At 47.3% G+C, this 21,950-nt stretch overlaps 1 protein-coding gene across 4 annotated transcripts in view; it reads right to left on the bottom strand.

The window, feature by feature from the left end:
- Positions 1-21,950, bottom strand: part of TTF1 (transcription termination factor 1) — a 76,617-nt gene that overhangs the window by 12,000 nt on the left and 42,667 nt on the right. The window lies entirely within an intron of this gene.

Genomic DNA, 21,950 nt, shown 5'->3' with positions numbered 1-21,950 from the left:
AGAGTTTAGGATAGATTGGAGGGGTGCGAGAGTGGTAGAAAGGCGGCCACAGAGCAGGAGCTTGTAGTAGTCGAGGCGGGAGATGATGAGGGTATGCACTGGTGTTTTTCTAGATTCACGGTTGAGGAATGTGCGGATCCCCAAGATATTTTGGAGTTAGAGTCAGCAGCAAGTGGAAAGGGCGTTTGAAGGACAGATCAGAGTCAATCTTGCGGGATTAGGGAGAGTGAGCAGCCATTCACTTTGATGGATAGGTCATTTGGGTGGGTGAATGAGATGGTGGAAAGATGATGCATTCGGTTTTATCCATGTTAAGTTTTACAAATCTAGCAGAGAAAAAAGATGAAATAGAGGACACACATTGTGGGATTCTGGTTAGTAAGGAGGTGACATCAGGTCTAGAAAGGTAGATCGTGTGTCATCAGTCTCACGGCTTTCAGTATCGCCTGTATGCTATGAGCTGTCCCAGGCCGAAGGTGTAGATGAAGAAGAGCAGGGGTCCTAGAACTGAACCTTGGGGAACACCAACACATAGGGGGTGAGATGAGGAGGTGGTGTGTGGGAGACACTGAATGTCCGGTCTGTTAGGTATGAGGAGATAGGGCCAAGTCTGTAATGCCGAGAGATGAGAGTTTGTAAGAGGGAATGGTCCACTGTGTCGAAGGCAGGTGACAGGTCTAGGAGGAGGAGGACATAGTAGTGTTGCTTGGATTTGGCAGTTAGTAGGTCATTGGTGACTTTAGTCAGGGCAGTTTCATTGGAATGATGCGGTCGGAAGCCAGATTGTAAGTGGTCAAAGAGGAGAGGTGGGAGGACAGTTCAAAATGGACGTGTTGATCCAGTAGTTTGGAGGCATAGGGGAGAAGTGAGATGGGGTGATAGCCAGACATAGGATGGGTCAAGGGAGGGCTTTTTGAGGATGGGTGTGATTAAGGTATGTTTGAATCATGAGGGGAAGACACCAGTTGTTAGTGGTTAGGTTGAAGAGGGTTAGGCTTGGGATGAAGACTGTGGTACAGTTTGGAATGAGGTGGGATGGTATTGGGTCAAGTTCACAGGTGGCGAGATGTGATTTGGAGAGTAAAGATGATCTTCCGTGATGGTGGAGCAGCTGGTTTTGGAGGAGGAAAGTTGAGGAGGCGCTGTTGGGACTTTAAGCAAAAGCTTTGCCCTACGTTGTCAATCTTCTGCTTGAAGAATGAGGCTACGTCTTCAGCTGAGATGAGAGGGAGGGGGAGCTGGTCGACAGAGGAGAGACTTGAAAGTACTGAATAGCTGTTTAGGGTTGTGAGACACGTATGATATGAGAGATGAGAAGTAGGTGTGTTTTGATGCAGTGAGCAATTGTGCAGCATTTTGAAAACTTCTGTTACTGGACTCCACTCCCTTTCTTTGGCAGTCGCACAGCGGGACGCTTTGTAGATGAGGGCCAGGAAGAACATGTTCTCCAGTAGATGACAAGCACTGCATAAAGTGGCCTCTGCTCCTCTTCCTACACCTTATCACACACAGTACAGCCCTCAGAGGTGTCACCCCAATTACTCTTGTTTTCACCAACGTCACAACATTCCAACCGCCCAACTGACTGTAGGGAACCACAAATGGGCGAGTCTGCAGAGCTGTTCACACATTCTATTCCGGGGCATCAGAGGTCTGATCCAAAGCTTCACAGGCTCAAGAGGGGGAAAGCATGTGTAGCGATGCCCAAAACTTTTTTCAGTTGATCTGGGCCCAGATGAAGTTGTGTCCAAGAAGAATCCAAACCCTCGTTACTGGACGTTAACCCCTGGGGGTGGGCATGGATGGGTTGGAGAACAAAATAAATACACACCAGGGGATGGAGAACTAAACCACTAGACACCAGAAGATGGAGAACCAAACTAATAGACAACAGGGGTTGGAGAACTAACATACTAAACAGGGTTGGAGAACTAAACCACTAGACACCAAGGTGTCACTACACAGCAAGTGTTGGAATCCCCAAGGCCAAACCTCTGTATCTAACACTTCCTCCAGTGCTTCTGCATCCTTCACCTTCTCTAGGGCCTCCACCTGCGCCCTCAACCTCTGCCTTAATGAGACATACGTTCCAACAGTGCAGAGAGAATCATCCCACCTCTGTACTGCGCAGTCAGGGCTCAGCGCAATCAGGCAGTGTTAAAATTAATATGCCTTGGAGATCACAGTCAATACAGCTGAAGAGTTGTGGACAGCTCTCCAGGCCGAGTTTGAGCAATGGCTTTCTCTACTGAACCTGGAGCAAGGGAAGGCCTTGTGCGATAACGGTGCAAACCTGGTGGCGGCCCTACGCCGGGGTAACCTCACACACGTGCCTTGCATGGCTCGCATCCTCAACCTGATGGTACAGCAATTTCTCCGCCACTATCCCGGCCTGAATGCACTGCTGCAGAAACCACGGTCTCTGTGTGCTCACTTAAAACTATAAAAATGGGCAAGATCTTTAGTATAAAAACCAGACTACTAGACAACGAGCAAACTCCTTCATGATGACAGAGGCCACTATCTCCTTAGCTTGCTGGTACTTTTCTGTGGGAATTAGCTGGTCTCTAACCAGCCAGGAATATCCAGTGAATGGCACGCCATGGTTTGGTATTTGCACCCAGTACCAAAAGCGAAGCCATCCACAATTTCCGTACCTCAGGAATTTTATTTGGTAGACTGGCTGCCCAAACATTAGTATCTCACAAAGGAGCTGAAGACGCTGAGTGGCAGTAGGTGCAAGTTTCTCCAGCAAGACCTGTTTGTTATTGTTAGATATCAGAGGGAGAACATAACTGGGCTTTGCCAAGGTGCCAGATTGCATCTTAAGTCTTATAGACCCTGCACTTCCGGCCTTACATTCTACAGGATGGTGGGGAAGGAGACAGTAGATTGTGGAGTTGCATTAGCTCCGGTGGTGTTAAGGTGGCAGAAAAGCAATGGCAGGCTGTAGGCTGTCTTGAAGAGATGGGTTTTCAGGTTCTGTCTTAAGGATCCGAATGTAGTGGCTAAACGGACGTGTTGGGGCACAGAATTCCAGAGGATGGGGGATATTTGGTAGAAGTCTTGGAGGAGATTGGGTGAGGGACAAATAAGTGTGGAGGAGAGAAGGAGTTCTTGGGAGGACCGGAGATTACGCAAGGTAATATATCAGGAGATTAGTTCAGAGATATATAGAGGAGAAAGGTTATGGATGGCTTTGTAGGTCAGTATTAGTAGTTTGAACTGGATACGCTGGGCAATTGGGAGCAAGTGAAAGGATATTATAGATTGCTCTAGCCAGTCCACAGTAAAAAAAAAAACAGCCATAGTGTGTGCGGGAACCTTCACACAGACTTTTCTTAGCCACGGCTGCTTCTCAGCAGGGTTGGACGGGCCCACCAGAGAACCAGAGACTCGTCCGATAGGCCCTAGCTTCTCCTTCAGGAGAGTTCATAGTGCAAACCTTGCAGCTGCTATGGGGTTCTTGAGCGGGGGAGAAAGGTGGTCCGTCAGAAACAAATCCTCTGGTGGGCCCAATGTTCTTCAGTCTTACACTGCTTCTCGGTGACAGTTGTATTTCTCCTCAGCCATATTCTTTACCTCAGTGAAAGGACTGGTATAGAGGGAAACCGTATCTACTCCGGCTGTCATTTCTCCAGGAAAGCCCTCTAATGCAGCTTGTTCCCTAAGCAATGACAGCCCGTCCAACATCAACTCACACTTCTCGGTGGTGCTTCGACACACAAAGATCTTTCTTTGCGCCTTGAATTTCATGACAACAGAGTTGGGCAATGGCCTGATCTGCAATGCGTTTTGAGAAATAACTTGCATAAGCAAAGCCACGGTTTAGGTCACTCGAGGTCATCATTAAGTGAAACTCATACAGCTTTCCCACAGACTGAAAGAGGGGTATCAAGACTTCCAAGACAGCCAAGACTTTCCTGTCCTCACCAAGAGAACGACTGTCTATGTTCTCCTCCTCATCACCCAATCCGCGTTGAGATGAGCCTGGGCTGTGTAGTATCACCCTGTATATTTCCTTATTCCGCCTGCAATGCCTCCTCTTTAACTGTGAGCAGCGAGCGTTTCAGTAGACAGAGAAGCAGGATGGTGACGCTAATAATGGTGTCATCGCTGCACACCAACTTGGTGGAGTCCTCAAAGTTTTGGAGGACGGCACAGATGTCAAACATCCATGCCCACTCAACAGCTCTTATGTGCGGAGGCTGACCTGAATTCCAACAGGCATGTTGAAGCTGGTACTCAACAACTGCCCTCTGCTTCTCACAAATCCTTCCCAACATCTGCCACGTTGATTTCCAACATGTGGCAACATTGCACAAAAGTTGGTGAGCTGGTAGCGGCAAACGCTGCTGCCAGGGTGGCGGAAGCTGTAGCAGACTTTCTGAAATGGGCACACACGTGTTGTACTTTCACAAGCAGCTCTGGCAGATCTGGGTAGATTTTGAGAAACCGCTGAACCACTAAGTTGAGCATATTTAGTGCTCTCTCATTACTAATGTGTACCCCTGTATGGAGAACAATATCAGCACCAAATAATTAGAAGATGAAATATAGCCTGCTTTATATACCATGGTACTAAAAAAAACAATTTCGATTATATCATGTGTACCCATGTGACAACAATATCTGCACCAAAGAATTAATTTCACTAGTATAATGGCAACAGACAACTTTTTCAATACAGCCAAACCAGCAGATGGAGACCCAACCAGAAGTGTTCACATTTCAAAAAATGAGGGCCTGACACCATTATTTTTGTGGCCAAGTAATTTGAGATGGTGGAGTTAAATCTCTTAGCTTTGTCATGTGTAGGAGGAAACAATCTTTTACGTGACCATAACTATGGGACCGAGGGCTGGCTGCATTGCTGAGAGAGGGCGGAGTACGGTGAACCGGACAAACTGCTACACCGTGAGTGAGGTGCAGCCGGAGATGTTATGGTGGATTGAGAAACGTGGTGTCCTCGGTGAAACAAACACAGCAGGTATGTCCGCTTCCGTTACAGCGGACGGGCCCTCACTCAGCCTAGCTGAAGCGGATAAAGAATCGGAGGTTCTGCGGTCAGAGACCTGCGTGACACTACTTGGCATGGTAAAGAGGAGGAGGAAGAAGCAGCAGATGCGATTGATGGGACGGCTGATGGTTGTTGAGGTCTGCATTTTATCGCAGCGAAATTGCCAGTGTAAAGCATGTTGATTGCGCATGTGAAGGTTCATGCATTTAGTAGTCAAATTATTGCACTGTTTCCCTCTACTGAGTTTTTTCTTGCAAAGTTTGCATATAACGTGAGTTGGCTCATCATTTCAAAAAAGGCCCAGGCTAGGCAACCCTTGCCGTCCCTGCGAGCTGCAGACCTGCGACTGGCCATAGCAACAGTTGTGGCTAAGGATGCAGTGCTCGTCGCAGTGGCATCACTCCGTGTTTGCGCCGTAGGAGGCAATGTAACCTTGTCTTCCTCCTTCTCCACCTCCTCAGATGAGCTACTCAGCTGCATGCCTCTGGGTTTACACCAAGTGGGATTCACAACATCAACATAATCCAATGTGTTATCCCATTCCTCACCCTGACAGTCACCCTCCTCCTCTTCTTGCCCTGACAGCACAGTACAGTCCAGGTTACCCTCAGGTATCAGTCTCTTCAGGATCTCCTCCCCCACCCAGGGGTTAATGTCTAGAGACGTGGGTCAAAAAACTGCTCGGACACAACTTTTTTTTATTTTCCCCCTGTATGGAGAACAATATTTGCCCCAAAGAATTTTAAGCTCAGATATAGACTGCTTTCTATACCAATTTTGCATTTTTCATGTCTATGTATCACAATATCTGCACCAAAGAATTAAAAGATAAAATATAGCCTGTTTTATATTCCACGATAGAAAGAAAACCAATTTCTATTTTATTAAGTGTACCCCTGTGAGAACAATATCTACACCAAAGAATTAATTTCAACTATAGTATAACTATTATAATGGGGACCAACACCTATTCCACTACAGCCAACCCAGAAGATGGAGACTCAATCAGGAGTGTTCACATTTCCCTAAATTAGGGCCTAACACCACCAAAGTGGCATCAATTTCATCAGAGTAGAAGTAATTTAATGGAGACCAAATCCTCTTCCACTATAGCCAACCCAATAGATGGAGACCCAATCAGGATTCTCCACATTTCCAAAAATTAGTGGCAGACACCAGCAAAGTGGCATCAATTTCAGTACAGTAGAAATTGTAGAATTAGGAACAACAACTCTTCCACTTCAGCCAACCCAGTAGATGGAGACCCAATCAGGATTCTCCACAATTCCAAAAATTTGTGGCAGACACCAGTGAAGTGGCATCAATTTCACTACAGTAGAAATAGTGTAATTAGGACCGACACCAGGGCTGTGGAGTTGGAGTTGTGGTTGGTGTCCATTTTGGTGTAGTCAGAATAGGTATAAAATGGACCGACTCCAACTCCTAAAATATATGATAAATTGGGTACAGTAGTTCAATGCAGTTTGTGTGGAATATTTTTTTCATAATAATTTGGGAAAGTTATGAAATGTCTGTCCTATTCCTGATCTAAGGGTTTAGACTTTTAGCTGAGATGAATCTGTGCTACAGTAAATTTATCACTTAAACGATGAGCCATGTATGAAGGAGTTGGAGTCGGTGTCATGAAAATTGAGGAGTCGGGAGTTGGAGTCGGACGTTTGGCTTACCGACTCCACAGGCCTGATCGACACCTCTTCCACTACAGCCAACCCAGAAGATGGAGACCCAATGTGGATTCTCCACAGTTCCAAAAATTAGTGGCAGACACCAGCAAAGTAGCATCAATTTCACTACAGTAGAAACAGTGTAATTAGCAACGACACCTCTTCCACTACAGCCAACTCAGGAGATTGAGACCTAACCAGGAGTGTTCACGTTTCCCTAAATTAGGGCCTTACACCACCGAAGTGGCATCAATATCACTAGAGTATAACTATTGTAAAGGAGAACAAAACCGCTTCCACAACAGCCAACCCAATAGATGGGGATCCAATCAGGATTCTCCACATTTCCAAAAATTAGTGGCAGACACCAGCAAAGTGGCATCAATTTCAGTACAGTAGAAATTGTAGAATTAGGAACAACAACTCTTCCACTTCAGCCAACCCAGTAGATGGAGACCCAATCAGGATTCTCCACAATTCCAAAAATTTGTGGCAGACACCAGTGAAGTGGCATCAATTTCACTACAGTAGAAATAGTGTAATTAGGACCGACACCAGGGCTGTGGAGTTGGAGTTGTGGTTGGTGTCCATTTTGGTGTAGTCAGAATCGGTATAAAATGGACCGACTCCAACTCCTAAAATATATGATAAATTGGGTACAGTAGTTCAATGCAGTTTGTGTGGAATATTTTTTTCATAATAATTTGGGAAAGTTATGAAATGTCTGTCCTATTCCTGATCTAAGGGTTTAGACTTTTAGCTGAGATGAATCTGTGCTACAGTAAATTTATCACTTAAACGATGAGCCATGTATGAAGGAGTCGGTGTCATGAAAATTGAGGAGTCGGGAGTTGGAGTCGGACGTTTGGCTTACCGACTCCACAGGCCTGATCGAGACCTCTTCCACTACAGTCAACCCAGAAGATGGAGACCCAATGTGGATTCTCCACAGTTCCAAAAATTTGTGGCAGACACCAGCAAAGTAGTATCAATTTCACTACAGTAGAAATAGTGTAATTAGCAACGACACCTCTTCCACTACAGCCAACTCAGGAGATTGAGACCTAACCAGGAGTGTTCACATTTCCCTAAATTAGGGCCTTACACCACCGAAGTGGCATCAATATCACTAGAGTATAACTATTGTAAAGGAGAACAAAACCGCTTCCACAACAGCCAACCCAATAGATGGCGATCCAATCAGGATTCTCCACATTTCCAAAAATTAGTGGCAGACACCACCAAAGTGACATCAATTTCAGTACAGTAGAAATTGTAGAATTAGGAACGACAACACTTCCACTACAGTCAACCCAATAGATGGAGACTCAATCAGGAGTGTTCACATTTAAAAAAATTAGGGCCTAAAACCACCAAAGTGGCATCAATTTCAGTAGAGTAGAAGCAGTATAATGGGGCCCGACACCTCTTCCACTACAGACAACCCAGCAGATGTAAACTCAATCAGGAGTGCACCATCCTCTCCAGTCGTTTACCACGTGTCAGACTTGTACTCTGTTGTGCTGGTGCACAAGCTGGTCTAAAAAATGTGTGAAAGGACTCAGAGAAATTGCTTCTGCCACTAACACTACTACTGCTAATATTTTGGCCTTGATGAAAGTGGTAGTGTAGAGCTGCGATGCACTAGTGTGCCTCATTGCGGTCTTGGGGAAAACCTATCTTAAGGTTGTGTAAAAGTGTGTTTCGATACTCCAGCATTCGCGGGTCCCTTTCCAGGGAGGGAAGCATCTGGCGAAATTGACTCTTATAACGTGGATGTATCAGAGTGGCAACCCCCGAATCCTAACTATACGGGATCATGTTGCAGATAGTGCAGCAAGAAGGCACTCATATGTTGGGCTCTTCCACGAGGTTCAAGCTCATGCTGTGTTGGTGGCTGGGTAACTCTGATGCTTGTTTTCTCCGTTCCCTCCCTCCAAACACGAACAGAGAGGGGATGATTATTCTCTTCATCTTCTGACTGTTGCTCGCCCATCACCTCTTCCTCTTCCATTTGTTCCTCGCCTCTTGCACCTTCACTAACAGTTTTTCTGGTATCACCAACCCCACTCGATCACAGTGAACCACCCTCCCTTGGCACCCTGAGATGTCCTCTATAGTGATGAGCGAGCATGCAGGGATTGCCTGCCACTCACTGTAATGCCGCAGCCATGTTTATTGTGGCATTACAGTGATTGGCTGGCCGCACAGCATCATCAGGTTTATATCAGACCTGGCGCCGTCATGCTCATCACAGACACTCTGGAATCAGGCAGAGTACGGAGAAGTGCTGCTGAGCTAGGGAGAGATCTGATCGTGTATTAGGTAGTGTAGGGAGAAAAACCGTACATTACACATATCCATCTTAACAAACAGTCCTTTTGGGGGCTAACTAATCCATCTGCAGAGATATCAGGCAGGCAGTGTATATAGGCAGGCAGTGTATATAGCAGACTGCAGTGCACATAGCACAAGAGGCTCCATTCCAGTTCTGCCTTCTGCTGCTGTTAGATATTTCTATACAAAGGCCCAGGTCTCAGGGGCCAGGAATACTTTTCTTTGGATCTTAATCCTCATTATTTGCTTAAAACGCAATCCAGAGAACACCGTTTTTCTGCGCCATTTGCTTGTTGGCACTGCAGAATACAGCCAGGTCCTTTCCATATTACAGCGCTAGAAATCCAGCTATTTCAAACTGTGTTTTCTCCGTCACACGGATCACATATACGTTGTCAGAAAATACTGCCATTTCTGGCCTCCATTAAAAATTTCCTTTAGTGTGTCAGTGTGTCAATTCACACCAGTTTGCTGTTCAAACTACTTACCTACAGGCCAGGTATTTAAAACCCTGTTTTCTCCATCACACGGATCACATATAAGTTCGCTCCAAACTCAGTCATTTGTTGTGAGCGTGGAAGATACTGTCCTCAATTTAAAATGGGCAAGGCACGTGGCAAGGGACGGGGAACTGGACGTGATGGTGCATGCAGAGGCTGAGGACAAGGCCGTGGGCAAGCCGAAATTGTGCCACAACAAACACCCACATCTTCTTGCCTGACCTTCCTGTCACAATTCCTAGGGGACCGCAGCACACCACTATTGAACCCAGAGCAGTGTCAAAAGGTTGTTGGTTGGATAGTGGATAATGCTTCCAGTCACTTAGCCACCACCACCACCACCACCCTGTCTTCCACACGGTCAAGTCTCAGTAGCCGTGAGTCTGGACCGCATATTCCTCACCCTGATCCTCCTTCCTCCCACCATGCCGAGTGCCTGGAGACAACTGATCCCACACTTGGACACTCTGAATAGCTGTTCACTTTTCCATTTATAGATTCGGGCCTCTCGCCCGGTCAACTTGAAGTGGGGCAAGAGGAGATCGCGGGCAGCGATGCCCAAATATTTGCACAGCCACGGTCACACATAGGCGACGCTGGGAAAGTGTCACAATAGGTGGACGATGATGAGACACAATTGCCAAAAAGTCAGGAGGAGGGCCAGGGTACGGAAGTGGAAGACGAGGTGGTGGACAGCAGCACACAGGGGTAGGGAGGCAGAGCACCCCAACAGGCAGGAAGAAGCAGTGTGGTGGCCGCAGACAGAAGGCAGGCAACCGTTCCCCATAACTCCAACACAAAGGAAGTTGCCAGTATAACTGTTAGGTCTTCCCGAGTCTGGTTGTTTTTTAAAGACTCTGCCGCTAACCCCAAAAAGGCCATTTGCACCACCTGCCAGGCCAACATCAGCAGGGGTGGCAAAAAAACCAGCCTGACCACCACCAGCATGATCAGGCACATGGCAGCAAAGCACCCGACTTTGTGGGCCGAACCCCAGGGTCCAGAAACAGTGTTTGCAGGTGGCACCATTCTTCCGCTGTTGTGCATGCAAGCCAATCCCTGTCCATGGTGCATGCGAAGATGCCTCCTCCCCTGCACCTGTCATTGAACACGCTCAAGTAGCAGCATCAGGAAGCACGTCCAGGTCCTTGTCCCAGCGCAGCGTTCAGTTGTCCATACCCCAGTCCTTGGAACGCAAGAGCAAATATGCAGCCAAAGCCCCACAGGCCACACAACTAAATTCTCACATTTCACGACTGCTTGCACTCAAAATGTTGCCTTTTAGGCTTGTGGAAACGGAAGCATTCCGCAACCTGATGGCGGCGGCTGTTCCTCGGTACTCTGACCCCAACCGCCACTATTTCTATAGGTGTGCCGTCCCCGCATTACACAAGCACGTGTCCCAAAACATTAGCCGTGCCCTCAACAACGCAGTTACCGGGAAAGTCCACCTAACCACAGACACGTGGACAAGTGCTTGTGGGCAGGGATGGTACATCTCGCTGATGGCACACTGGGTTAGCATAGTGGAATCCGGGGCCCAGTCGGACCTTGGGACTGAACACGTCCTCCCGACGCCAAGGATTGCGGGCCCTAGGTCAATCAGGGTTGCCCCCATGGTCTACAGCTCCTGCACCTCAGCCTCCTCCTCCTCTTCAGCTTCCATCTCCGAAATTACCACATCAGTCACAAGCTGGAAGCACTGCAGCACTGCCTCAGCCAAGCAGCAACAGGCTGTGCTGAAGCGAATATGCTTAGGTGACAAACCGCACAATGCTGAAGAGCTGTGGACAGCTCACACCGCTGAACCTACAGCCAGGCATGGTCATGTGTGACAATGGCCAGAACCTGGTGGCGGCTCTGAGGCGAGGTGAGCTCACACAGGTACCATGCCTGGCCCATGTGCTTAGCCTCGTGGTTCAGCGGTTTCTCAAATCCTACCCAGAGCTGCCGGATCTGCTTGTTAAAGTACGCCACCTGTGTGCCCATTTTAGAAAGTCAGGTACAGAGTCCGCCGCCCTTGCCGTGTTTCAGCAGCGTTCGCAGCTTCCGTCTCACAGACTGATGTGTGATGTCCCCACGCGTTGGAACTCTACACTGCAGATGTTGGGAAGGATTTGTGAGCAGAAGAAGACAGTTGTTGAGTACCAGCATCAACAAGGCCGTCGGTATTCAGTTCAGACTCCACACATAAGACTTCAGGAGTGGACATGGATGTCAGACATATGTACCATCCTCCAAAACTTTGAGGACTCCACCAAGATGGTGAGCGGCGATGACGCAATACTTAGCGTCACTATCCCGCTTCTCTGTCTTCTCAAATGCTCTCTGCTCACAATCAAAGAGGATGCATTGCAGATGGAGCAAGGAACCATACAGGGTGATTACACACAGCCCAGCCTCACCTCATCCCAATGTGGATTGGGTGACAATGAGGAGGAGGAAGGACAGGAGCTAGTTTCATGCACTATAGACAGTACTACTTGCACAGCTGTCATACAGTCTGTTCCACGTGGATGGCCACAGGACAGAGAGGAGGAGAAGGAGAGCATGGTCAGTCATCCTCTTGGTGAGGACATGGAAGTCTTGCCTGTTAGTAGTTTGGCACGCAAGGCTGAGTTTATTTTATGCTGCATTTCCCATGACCCTCGCGTTCTCAAAATTTTGGGTGACAGTTAGTGTTGAGCATTCCGATACTGAAATATCGGGTATCGGCCGATATTCGCGGTATCGGAATTCCGATACTTAATTCCGATACTTTTACAATATCGAATACCGGAATCGGAAGTTCCCATAATGCCTGCGCTCTGCAGTGTCTGTGAAGGATGACAAGTTGGATGGCAGCGCGATCCAGCCTGTCATCAGAATGCTATCCCAGCGGGGGAGAATTCTCCTGATTGTTTAAAAGCCGGCGCGCGGTAAAAAGCCGCCGGCTTTTAAACAATCACACAGCCCCATACTGCTTCCCCGCAGCCTCCCACCCCGATCCTCCGCTCCCCTCGCCACCTCCAATCCCAATCGTAAATTAGGACCGGGCGGGGAGCGCAGCACCAAGGAGCGAAGGACCCGGGCGGGGAACCCGGCAGTGAAAAGACTTCACCGCCGGCTTTCCCGTTCTGTGCTGCGCTTTCCCGCCGGTTATTTCAAATGAACAGCTGAGGTATCAGGTGATGCCGATCAGCTGTTCATTTGAAGTAGCCGCGGTGCCCTCAGAGGGTTCATGTGAGTTCATGCTTGACTGCATGAACTCACATGAACTTTCCCACGGCCGCACAGGTCAGCCTCACCTCCCAGACCATCAGACCAGTCATGATTAGTGTGTGTGCGATGTCTGCGTGTGTGTGCGGGGTGTCTGTGCGTGCAGGCAGACATAGGCCGATGTGACACTACTACTCCCATCGGCCTATGTCTGTCCCCAGTCCACTCGTGCCAGCAGGATCAGCTCGATGGGAGCAGTAGTTCCCATCAGACTGATCCTGCTATTTAAATTGCCCTACTGTGCCCCAATAAATTTTAAATACATGTCATTGGTGGCCAGTGGTTACCTAAAATAAATTAGTTTATACATTACCTGTCCCCGCCGATCGCCACCTAAAATAAAGTAAAAAATAAAAAACTACACCTATACTCACCTAGACACCTAATTCCCCGAAGCCATCGATCTCCTGTAATAAAATATAAAATAATAAACCACAACCTTATCCTTACCCCTCCGTAGTAGTCCACGAGTGTCCCACGAAGATCTCCAGTTCAGAGCGGCCACATAGAATGTGACCGCTCTGAACCGCTGCCGCCGCTAGAATGACGGGGCCGTAAGGGTTCACCGGAGTTCAGGCAGCGCTGCTCCGGTTAGCTCCTTTACGACCCTGCTGTATCGTGAGAAATTCCCACGGTACAGCAGTGCCGTAAAGGAGGTCTCCGGACCTGCGCTGCCTGAATGCACTCCGGTGACCTCAGTCAGCGGCTCCCGCTGCCGGGAGCGGACGTGTTCCCGGCAGCGTGAGCTTACAGCAGCCATGACAGCTGTCACCATCTCCAGATGTGACAGCTGTGCATGGGAGATCAGCGCAGGAACGTGGACAGGTAACTATTATTTTTAGTAAACTAAGAATTAAATAAAATGGTGTGTTTTATTTCAAATAAATTATTTTTTTCTGGGTGTAGTGTGTTTTTTCTTTTTAACACTTTGTAGGTTAGTAATGGGGGTGTCTTATAGACGCCCATCATTACTAACCTGGGCTTCATGGCAGCTGGCGCTGACATGAACCCCACCACTATTACCCCCTGCCACCGCACCAGGGCAGCGTGGAAGAGCGAGGCTAAGTGCCAGAATTGGCGCATCCTATGGATGCGCCATTTCTGGGGCGGCTGACGGCTGGTGTTTCTAGCCTGGGAGGGGGCCAATATTCATGGCACCCTTCCTGGGCTATTAATATCAGCCCCCAGCTGTCTGCCTAGCCTTTGCTAGCTATTAAAATAGGGGGGACCCCACGTCATTTTGTTGGGGGGGGTCCCCCATTTTAATAGCTAGTAAAGGCTAGGTATTCAGCTGGGGGCTGATATTAGTAGCCTGGGAAGCTCCGTGGGTTTTACCCCCTTCCCAGGCTTCAAACATCTGCCCCAGCCGTCTGCTTAACCTCCGCTAGAGACTAAAATTATGGGGGATCCCACGCCATTTTTTTTTTTAAATAAATCCTTTATTTTAACACTAAATGACATTTGAGGAGTTAATAAAGATGCAGTCCCTAAATTATTATTTATTTTTTAATTAATTTTTCCCAAAACTTTTGACATGGGCTTCGCTATATTTTTGTATGCCAGCCAGGTACAGCATCCAGCTTCTATGAACGCGCCATTTTCCGGGGCGGCTGCGGACTGCAATTTGCAGCGGGTGGGGCCCAGAAAGCTTGGGCCTCCCTGCGCTGCAGATTCCAGCCCCCAGCTGCCTAGTTGTACCTGGCTGGACACAAAAATAGGGAGAAGCTCCACGTTTTTTTTTTTTTTTTTTTTTTAATTATTTCATGAAATTCATGAAATAATTAAAAAAAATTTATGTGGGGCTTCGCCCTATATTTGTGTCCAGCCAGGTACAGCAGGCAGGAACGGGCTGCCCCCAACCACCAGCTGCCTATTTGTACCTAGCCGGACACAACAATATAGGGAAGCCCTTTTTTTCTTAATTATTCCATGAATTTCATGAAATAATTAAAAAAAAAAAAATGCGTGGGGCTTCGCCCTATTTTTGTGCCCAGCCAGGTACAACTAGGCAGCTGGGGGCTGGAATCTGCAGCGCAGGGAGACCCAAGCTTTCTGGGCCACCCCCGCTGAAAATTGCAGTCCGCAGCCGCCCCAGAAAATGGCGCGTTCATAGAAGCGCCATCTTCTGGCGCTGTACCCAACTCATCCAGGGCCCTGGTGCGGTGGCTCACTGGGTAATAAGGGGGTTAAGGCCAGCTTGGCATTATCAGCTGGCCCTAAGCCCGAAATTCATGGGGTCACGCCAATATTAGACATGACCACCATGAATTTCTAGTAAAGTATTTTAGAAAACACAACACCCAGAATAAAGTCCTTTAATTGAAATAAACACACAATTCTTTATTGTTCTAAATTAAACCATACTTACCATCACGCCCATTCCAGCTGAAGCCAACGATCTCCTGCAATAAAAATAAAATAATAATGCAACCTCATCCTTACCTTTCCATGGTTCCCACGATGGCTCCAGCTCTGCTACATCGAGATGACAGGCTGGACCGCAGCAGAACGCTGCCATCCAGCCTGTCATCCCGCAGACACTAAGAAGCGCAGGCATGCTTGCGCTCCTCAGTGTCTCTCTGTGACGGCATAAAGATGAGCCGAGGTCATGTCCAATGAACTCAGCTCACCTCATGCACGTCACTGACAGCGTGGGAAAATTCTCACGCTGAAGCGCTGAGTGCAGGAGAATTTTCCCACGCTGTCAGTGACGTGCATGAGGTGAGGTCATGTCCAATGAACTCAGCTCACCTCGTGTATGTCACTGACAGCGTGGGAGAATTCTCACGCTGAAGCGCTGAGTGCAGGAGAATTTTCCCACGCTGTCAGTGACGTGCATGAGGTGAGCTGAGTTCATTGGACATGAACTCTGCTCATCTGGATGACGTCACAGAGAGACACTGAGGAGCGCAAGCATGCCTGCGCTTCTTAGTGTCTGCGGGATGACAGGCTGGATGGCAGCGTTCTGCTGCGGTCCAGCCTGTCATCTCGATGTAGCAGAGCTGGAGCCATCGTGGGAACCATGGAAAGGTAAGGATGAGGTTGCATTATTATTTTATTTTTATTGCAGGAGATCGTTGGCTTCAGCTGGAATGGGCGTGATGGTAAGTATGGTTTAATTTAGAACAATAAAGAATTGTGTGTTTATTTCAATTAAAGGACTTTATTCTGGGTGTTTGTGTTTTTCTTTAACTTTGACTATGGGGTTAGTAATGGGGGTGTCTTATAGACGCCTCTCCATTACTAACCTGGGCTTGATGTCAGCTGGCATTATAAGCGGACATCAACCCCAGCCCTATTACCCCACTGCCACCGCTACAGGGCAGTGGGAAGAGCGAGGCTAAGTGCCAGAATTGGCGCATCCTATGGATGCGCCATTTCTGGGGCGGCTGACGGCCAATATTCATGGCACCCTTCCTGGGCTATTAAAATCAGCCCCCAGCTGTCTGCCTAGCCTTTGCTAGCTATTAAATTAGGGGGGACCCCACGTTATTTTTTGGGGGGGGGTTCCCCCATTTTAATAGCTAGTAAAGGCTAGGTATTCAGCTGGGGGCTGATATTAGTAGCCTGGGAAGCTCCGTGGGTATTACCCCCTTCCCAGGCTTCAAACATTTGCCCCAGCTGTCTGCTTAACCTCCGCTAGAGCCTAAAATTAAGGGGAACCCCACGCCAATTTTTTTTTAAATAAATCCTTTATTTTAACACTAAATGACAAGTACAGTAACCAACACTATCACTGTACTTATTATATATCTGACTGACATGTTTCTATCTATCTAATCTATATGTGATGCTCTATTCTTTCTATTCTAAATTGTCGGGTACAGATGCTGAATTGCCGGCCGGCTTTCTTAAAGAGACGGTGCACGAAAACACTAATATTTTTTTAAATAAATCCTTTACACTAAATGACAAGTACAGTAAGCAACACTGTCACTGTACTTCATATATATGTGACTGACATGTTTCTATCTAATCTATGTGTGAAGCTCTATTCTTTCTGTTGTAAATTGTCGGGTACCGGTGAATGCCGCTGATGAATTGCCGGCTTTTCATGTCATTCTACATTATTCTTAGTTGTTTTACTTCATGTAGAATTAACCTACAAGGAAAGAAAGGGTTTATTTTCATTCCGATATTTGTGTCCCATTGACTTGCATTGGTTTCCGGTATCGGAATCGGCGATATCCGATACTTTTTGGGTATCGGCCCGATCCAATCCGATACGATATTTCCTGATATCGGAAGGTATCGCTCAATACTAGTGACAGTCATTACTGGTTGGTGACACTTCTAGACCCACGCTACAAGAACTTTATATCTCTTATTCCTGAGGCGGACAGGTCTACAAAAATGGGGCTGTACTAGAAGGTCCTTGTTGCGGAACTATTAAAAAAAATTCCCATCTGAAAACCCTGGCGGCAGATGGCACACTTCGTTGGACAACCAAGGAGTACAGGCAAGAGAGACACAACTTCAATTCAGCAGAGGCAGGGGAACACTGTCAAAGTTCTGGGAGAGTTTTCTCAGCCCCTCCCATTGCACAGGCCCTGAGGCACAGGGTACTCTCACAAGGAGTGCAAAGTTTGGGAAGATGCTGAGGGAGTACCTTGCCGACCGTACAAACGTCCTCCGTGATTCCTCTGTGCCTTATAATTATTGGGTATCTAAGCTGGATACGTGGAATGAACTGGCTCTCTATGCCTTGGAGGTCCTGGCCTGCCCTGAAGCCAGCGTTTTAGTAGAGTGGGTTTTTAGTGCCGCTGGTGGAATTATAACGGATAAGCGCATCCGCCTATCAACTGAAAATGCTGACAGGCTGACTCATAAAAATGAACAAGGGCGGGAGACTCTCTCCTGTCTAATGGGAATTTGTCGTTACTGTGGCCCTGCTCTGTGTCTCTTTAAATTGTTAGTGGGGTTTTTCCTAAATTTGGTCAGCCATTGGACTCACTGCATACCCTATAACTATATAGCAGACCCTCTCCTTTCTAATGGGAACATGTCGTACTTGTTACTGTGGCCCTGCTCTGTGTGTCTTTAATTTCTTAGTGGGGTTTTCCTAAAATTGGTCAGCCGTTTGACTCACTGCATACCCTATAACTATATAGCAGACCCTCTCCTTTCTAATGGGAACATGTCGTACCTTGTTACTGTGGCCCTGCTCTGTGTGTCTTTAAATTCTTAGTGGGATTTTTCCTAAAATTGGTCAGCCCTTGCAGTCACAGCATGGGCATTACCACTATAGGAGACCCGCTCCTTTATAATGGGAACATTTTTTTTTACTGAGACCCTCCTCTATGTCTCTTCAAAGGGGTATTGGGTTGCGTCCAAATTTTTGGCAGCCCTTGCAGTCACCGGATACGCAATAACAGTATAGGTGACCCACTTGTTAATAATGGGAACAACAAAGCATAGCCGGCTGATGGCTCTCTAACAATAGCGAGGGCCGACTGCTGGCCTTTTAAGAATAGTAAGGGCCATCTGATGGCCCTATAAAAATAGGCTTTATGACTTTCAGAGTCCCTCCATCATAAATAAAACACGATGTGTCTGATGATGTGTCAGAGACCACACTGCCAGCCAGATAAAGTTGTAAAATGTTAAAATGACATTTCCCAGTGAATGCATTTGTCTTAAAAAAATAACGTAAAAAAAACAAAACAATAGGAACTTTCTTTAGTATAAAAAACAGCGTCACCAATTTAACCTCAATGTAATCACATTGTTCAGCTCCTGCACCTCCTCCTCCATCTCCAAAATGACCACATCAGTCACAAGCTGACAGCACTGCAGCTCTGCCTTGGCCAAGCGGCAACAGGCTGTGCTGAAGATAACATGCTTAATGGTTAATTGACAAACCGCCCAGCGCTGCAGAGTCATTGAAAGCTGTAACACAGCAGCCTGAACTGTGGCTCTCACCGCTGAACATACAGCCAGGCATGGTCGTGTGTGACAATGGGCGGAACCTGGTGACGGAGAAATGACAGCCGGAGTACAGTGATACGGTTTCCCTCTATGCCAGTCCTTTCACCGAGCTAAAGAATATGGCTGTGGTGAAATACAACTTCCACTGAGAAGCTGTTTCAGATTGAAAAACATTGTGCCCACCAGAGGATTTGATTCTGAGGGCTCATCTTTCTCACCCGCTCAAGAGCCCTCAGAATCAAATCCTCTGGTGGGCACAACGGTTTTCATGATAGCAGCTGCAAAGTTAGCGCTATCATGAACTCTCCTGAGGTAGAAGCTAAGGTACACCAGAGGATTCTCTGGTGGGACCGTCCAACCCTGCCGAGAAGTAGTCCTGGCTAAGAAAAGTGTGGGGAAAGGTTCCCGGACACTCTATGGCTGCTTTTTTAATGCAGATCAGACGTGCTTATGCATGTTATTTCCCAAACCGCATTGCAGATCAGGCCATTGCCCAACTCTGTAGTCATGAAATTAAATGCGCAAAGAAAGATGTGTGTGAGTCAAAGCACCACCGACAAGTGCGAGTTGATGTTGGACGGGCTGCAATTGCTTCTGCAACAAGCTGCATTAGAGGACTTCCTGGGAGAAATGACACCCAGAGTAGATACAGTTTCCCTCTATGCCAGTCCTTTCACCAAGCTAAACACAACTCTCAGCAAAAAAAGCTGTGTACTGGCTCCGTACCATCCCTGGCCACATTCACCTGTCCATGTGTTTGTGGGTAGGCAGTCCTTCCCAGTAAGTGCACTGGGGAGGGCACGGGTAATGTTGTGGGACCCGTGCTTGTGGAAGGCGGAGACGATACCAGGAAAAATAATGGTGGCTGGGGACCGAGTATGGATACTCGGTTGCCGCCGCCATAAGATTGTGGACAGCTTCCGCCTCCACGAGTCTAAAAGGCCACATTTCAAGTGCAAGCAGCAGCCCAGAAATCTGGCAGTTTAGTATTGCGGCCTGTGAGTGGGCAGGTGGGTGGCTGGCTGCATACTTGCGCTTGCATTCCAAGTAACAGAAAACTAAGGAGATGGTGGCCTCTATCATCATCATGGCCTCAACTCGGCACTATGAACACTCCTGAAGGAGAAGCCAGGGCCCACCGGAGGAGTCTCCGGTTCTCTGGTGGGCCCGTCCAACCCTGCCGAGAAGCAGCCCTGGCTAAGAAAAGTGTGGGGGAAGGTTCCCGGACACTCTATGGCTGCTTTTTTAATGTGGATCGGACATGCTTATGCATGTTATTTCCCAAACCGCATTGCAGATCAGGCCATTGTCCAACTCTGTATTCATGAAATTAAATGCACAAAGAAAGATGTTTGCGTGTCAAAAGCACCACCGACAAGTGCGAGTTGATGTTGGACGGGCTGCAATTGCTTCTGCAACAAGCTGCATTAGAGGATTTCCAGGAAGAAATGACACACATCGTACATACGGTTTCCCTCTATGCCAGTCCTTTCACCAAGCTAAATACAACTCTCAGCAAAAAAAGCTGTGGACTGGCTCCGTACCGTCCCTGGCCACATTCACCTGTCCACGTGTTTGTGGTTAGACGGTCCTTCCCAGTAAGTGTACTGGGGAGGGCACGGGTAATGTTGTGGGACCCGTGCTTGTGGAAGACGGAGACGATACCGGGAGAAATAGTGGCGGCTGGGGACCGAGTATGGACACAAGACGCGGCCGACATGAAGTTATGAAAAGCTTCCGCCTCCACGAGCCTAAAAGGCCACATTTCAAGTGCAAGCAGCTGTCAAAAATTTGGCAGTATAGTATTGCAGCCTGTGGGTGGCTGGCTGGCTGCATACTTGCGCTTGCATTCCAAGGAATGGGGTAGGGACAACTGAACGCTGCACTGGGACAAGGGCGTGGACGGTGATTGTAGCAAATCTGCAATGACAGGTGCATGGCGGGAGGCTTCGTCGCATGCGCCAAGGATCACTTATAATGGGCACACTTTTAGGCAGTGACCTGGGAGTCAGAAATGATTCCAGAGGTCTTCCCCATACTGTTCCCATGTCTTTTCAGCACTGTATGCATGTGTCTGATAATGTGCCACACACCACATGGCCAGATAAGGTTGTGAAATGTTAAAATTACATTTCCCAGTGAATGCATTTGTCTTTGTTGAAAGCAATGCAAAAGTGCAAAAACGCATCAAAAACGCAACGTGTGAACATAGTCCAAGGCATGGAGGAGTATTTTTGGTTTTGGTCATTTATTTTGCCTTATATACAAGTCATTACCCTGGAAAGGATGTTCCTTAATATATTTCCCAGGAAAATCCATTTTAGTTTTGTTTTTGTATGTTTTATTGTGAGTCCGTAAAAGTGGCGTAATACTTTGACAACATTGTTGACAGCAGTAAACTGGGAGTCAGAAATGCTTCCAGGGGTCTTCCCCATGCTGTTCCCATGTCATTTGAGCACTGTTCCCATCGATTTGTGCAATTTTTAGGCCCTCTGCAGACTGCTGGGGGGAGCCGCCTGAAAAATGCTCGAGTTTCCCATAGACTTACATTGGGCTCATTGCTCGGATCGAGCACCCGAGTATTCCAATGTGCTCAACCCGAGCAAAGAGTACCCGAGCATTTTAGTGCTCGCTCATCACTAGTCCCCTAGTGTATGACGTTAGTAACAGAAGAAAGTATTTTTTTTTTTTTTACTGTGGATGAGGCCTGTATAACATAGGATATGCTATGAACAATTTTAAACTGAGATGTCCCCTACTATATCACATTAGTAACAGAAGAAAGTATTTTTTATTGTGGATGAGGCCTGTATAACATATATAACATATGAGATATTCTCCAACCTATTTCAAACTGAGATATCCCCTGCTGTATAACATTAAGAATCTATTACAGTATTTTTTTTACTGGGGATGAGGCTTGTATAATATAGAATATATGCTCCAAGATATTTCAAACTCACAGCTAGCCCGCTGTATCACGTTAGTTTTTTTCTACTCTGCATAAGCTCTGCATACAGCTGAATTTCACCACCACTAAAGGCGTAGGTGGCTTAGAGCAAAAAATGACAAAGTGGGCTACTATAGCTTACGCTATCACATTAGCAATGAAAGAAAAAAAAAAAAAAAAAGTTTTGTGCTCTGCAGAGTATGCATACAAGCTGAATTTCAACCCCACTAAATGAACAGGTGGGCTACTAGGCCTTGCTTGCTTTATCACAT

The sequence above is a fragment of the Phyllobates terribilis genome, unplaced genomic scaffold (genome assembly GCF_046119375.1).
Source record: "Phyllobates terribilis strain yellow unplaced genomic scaffold, ASM4611937v1 Scaffold_7__3_contigs__length_470593459, whole genome shotgun sequence".
Classification (NCBI taxonomy): domain Eukaryota; kingdom Metazoa; phylum Chordata; class Amphibia; order Anura; family Dendrobatidae; genus Phyllobates; species Phyllobates terribilis.
Note: the sequence above shows the minus strand (reverse complement) of the source record. Positions and strands in the feature narration are given on the sequence as shown.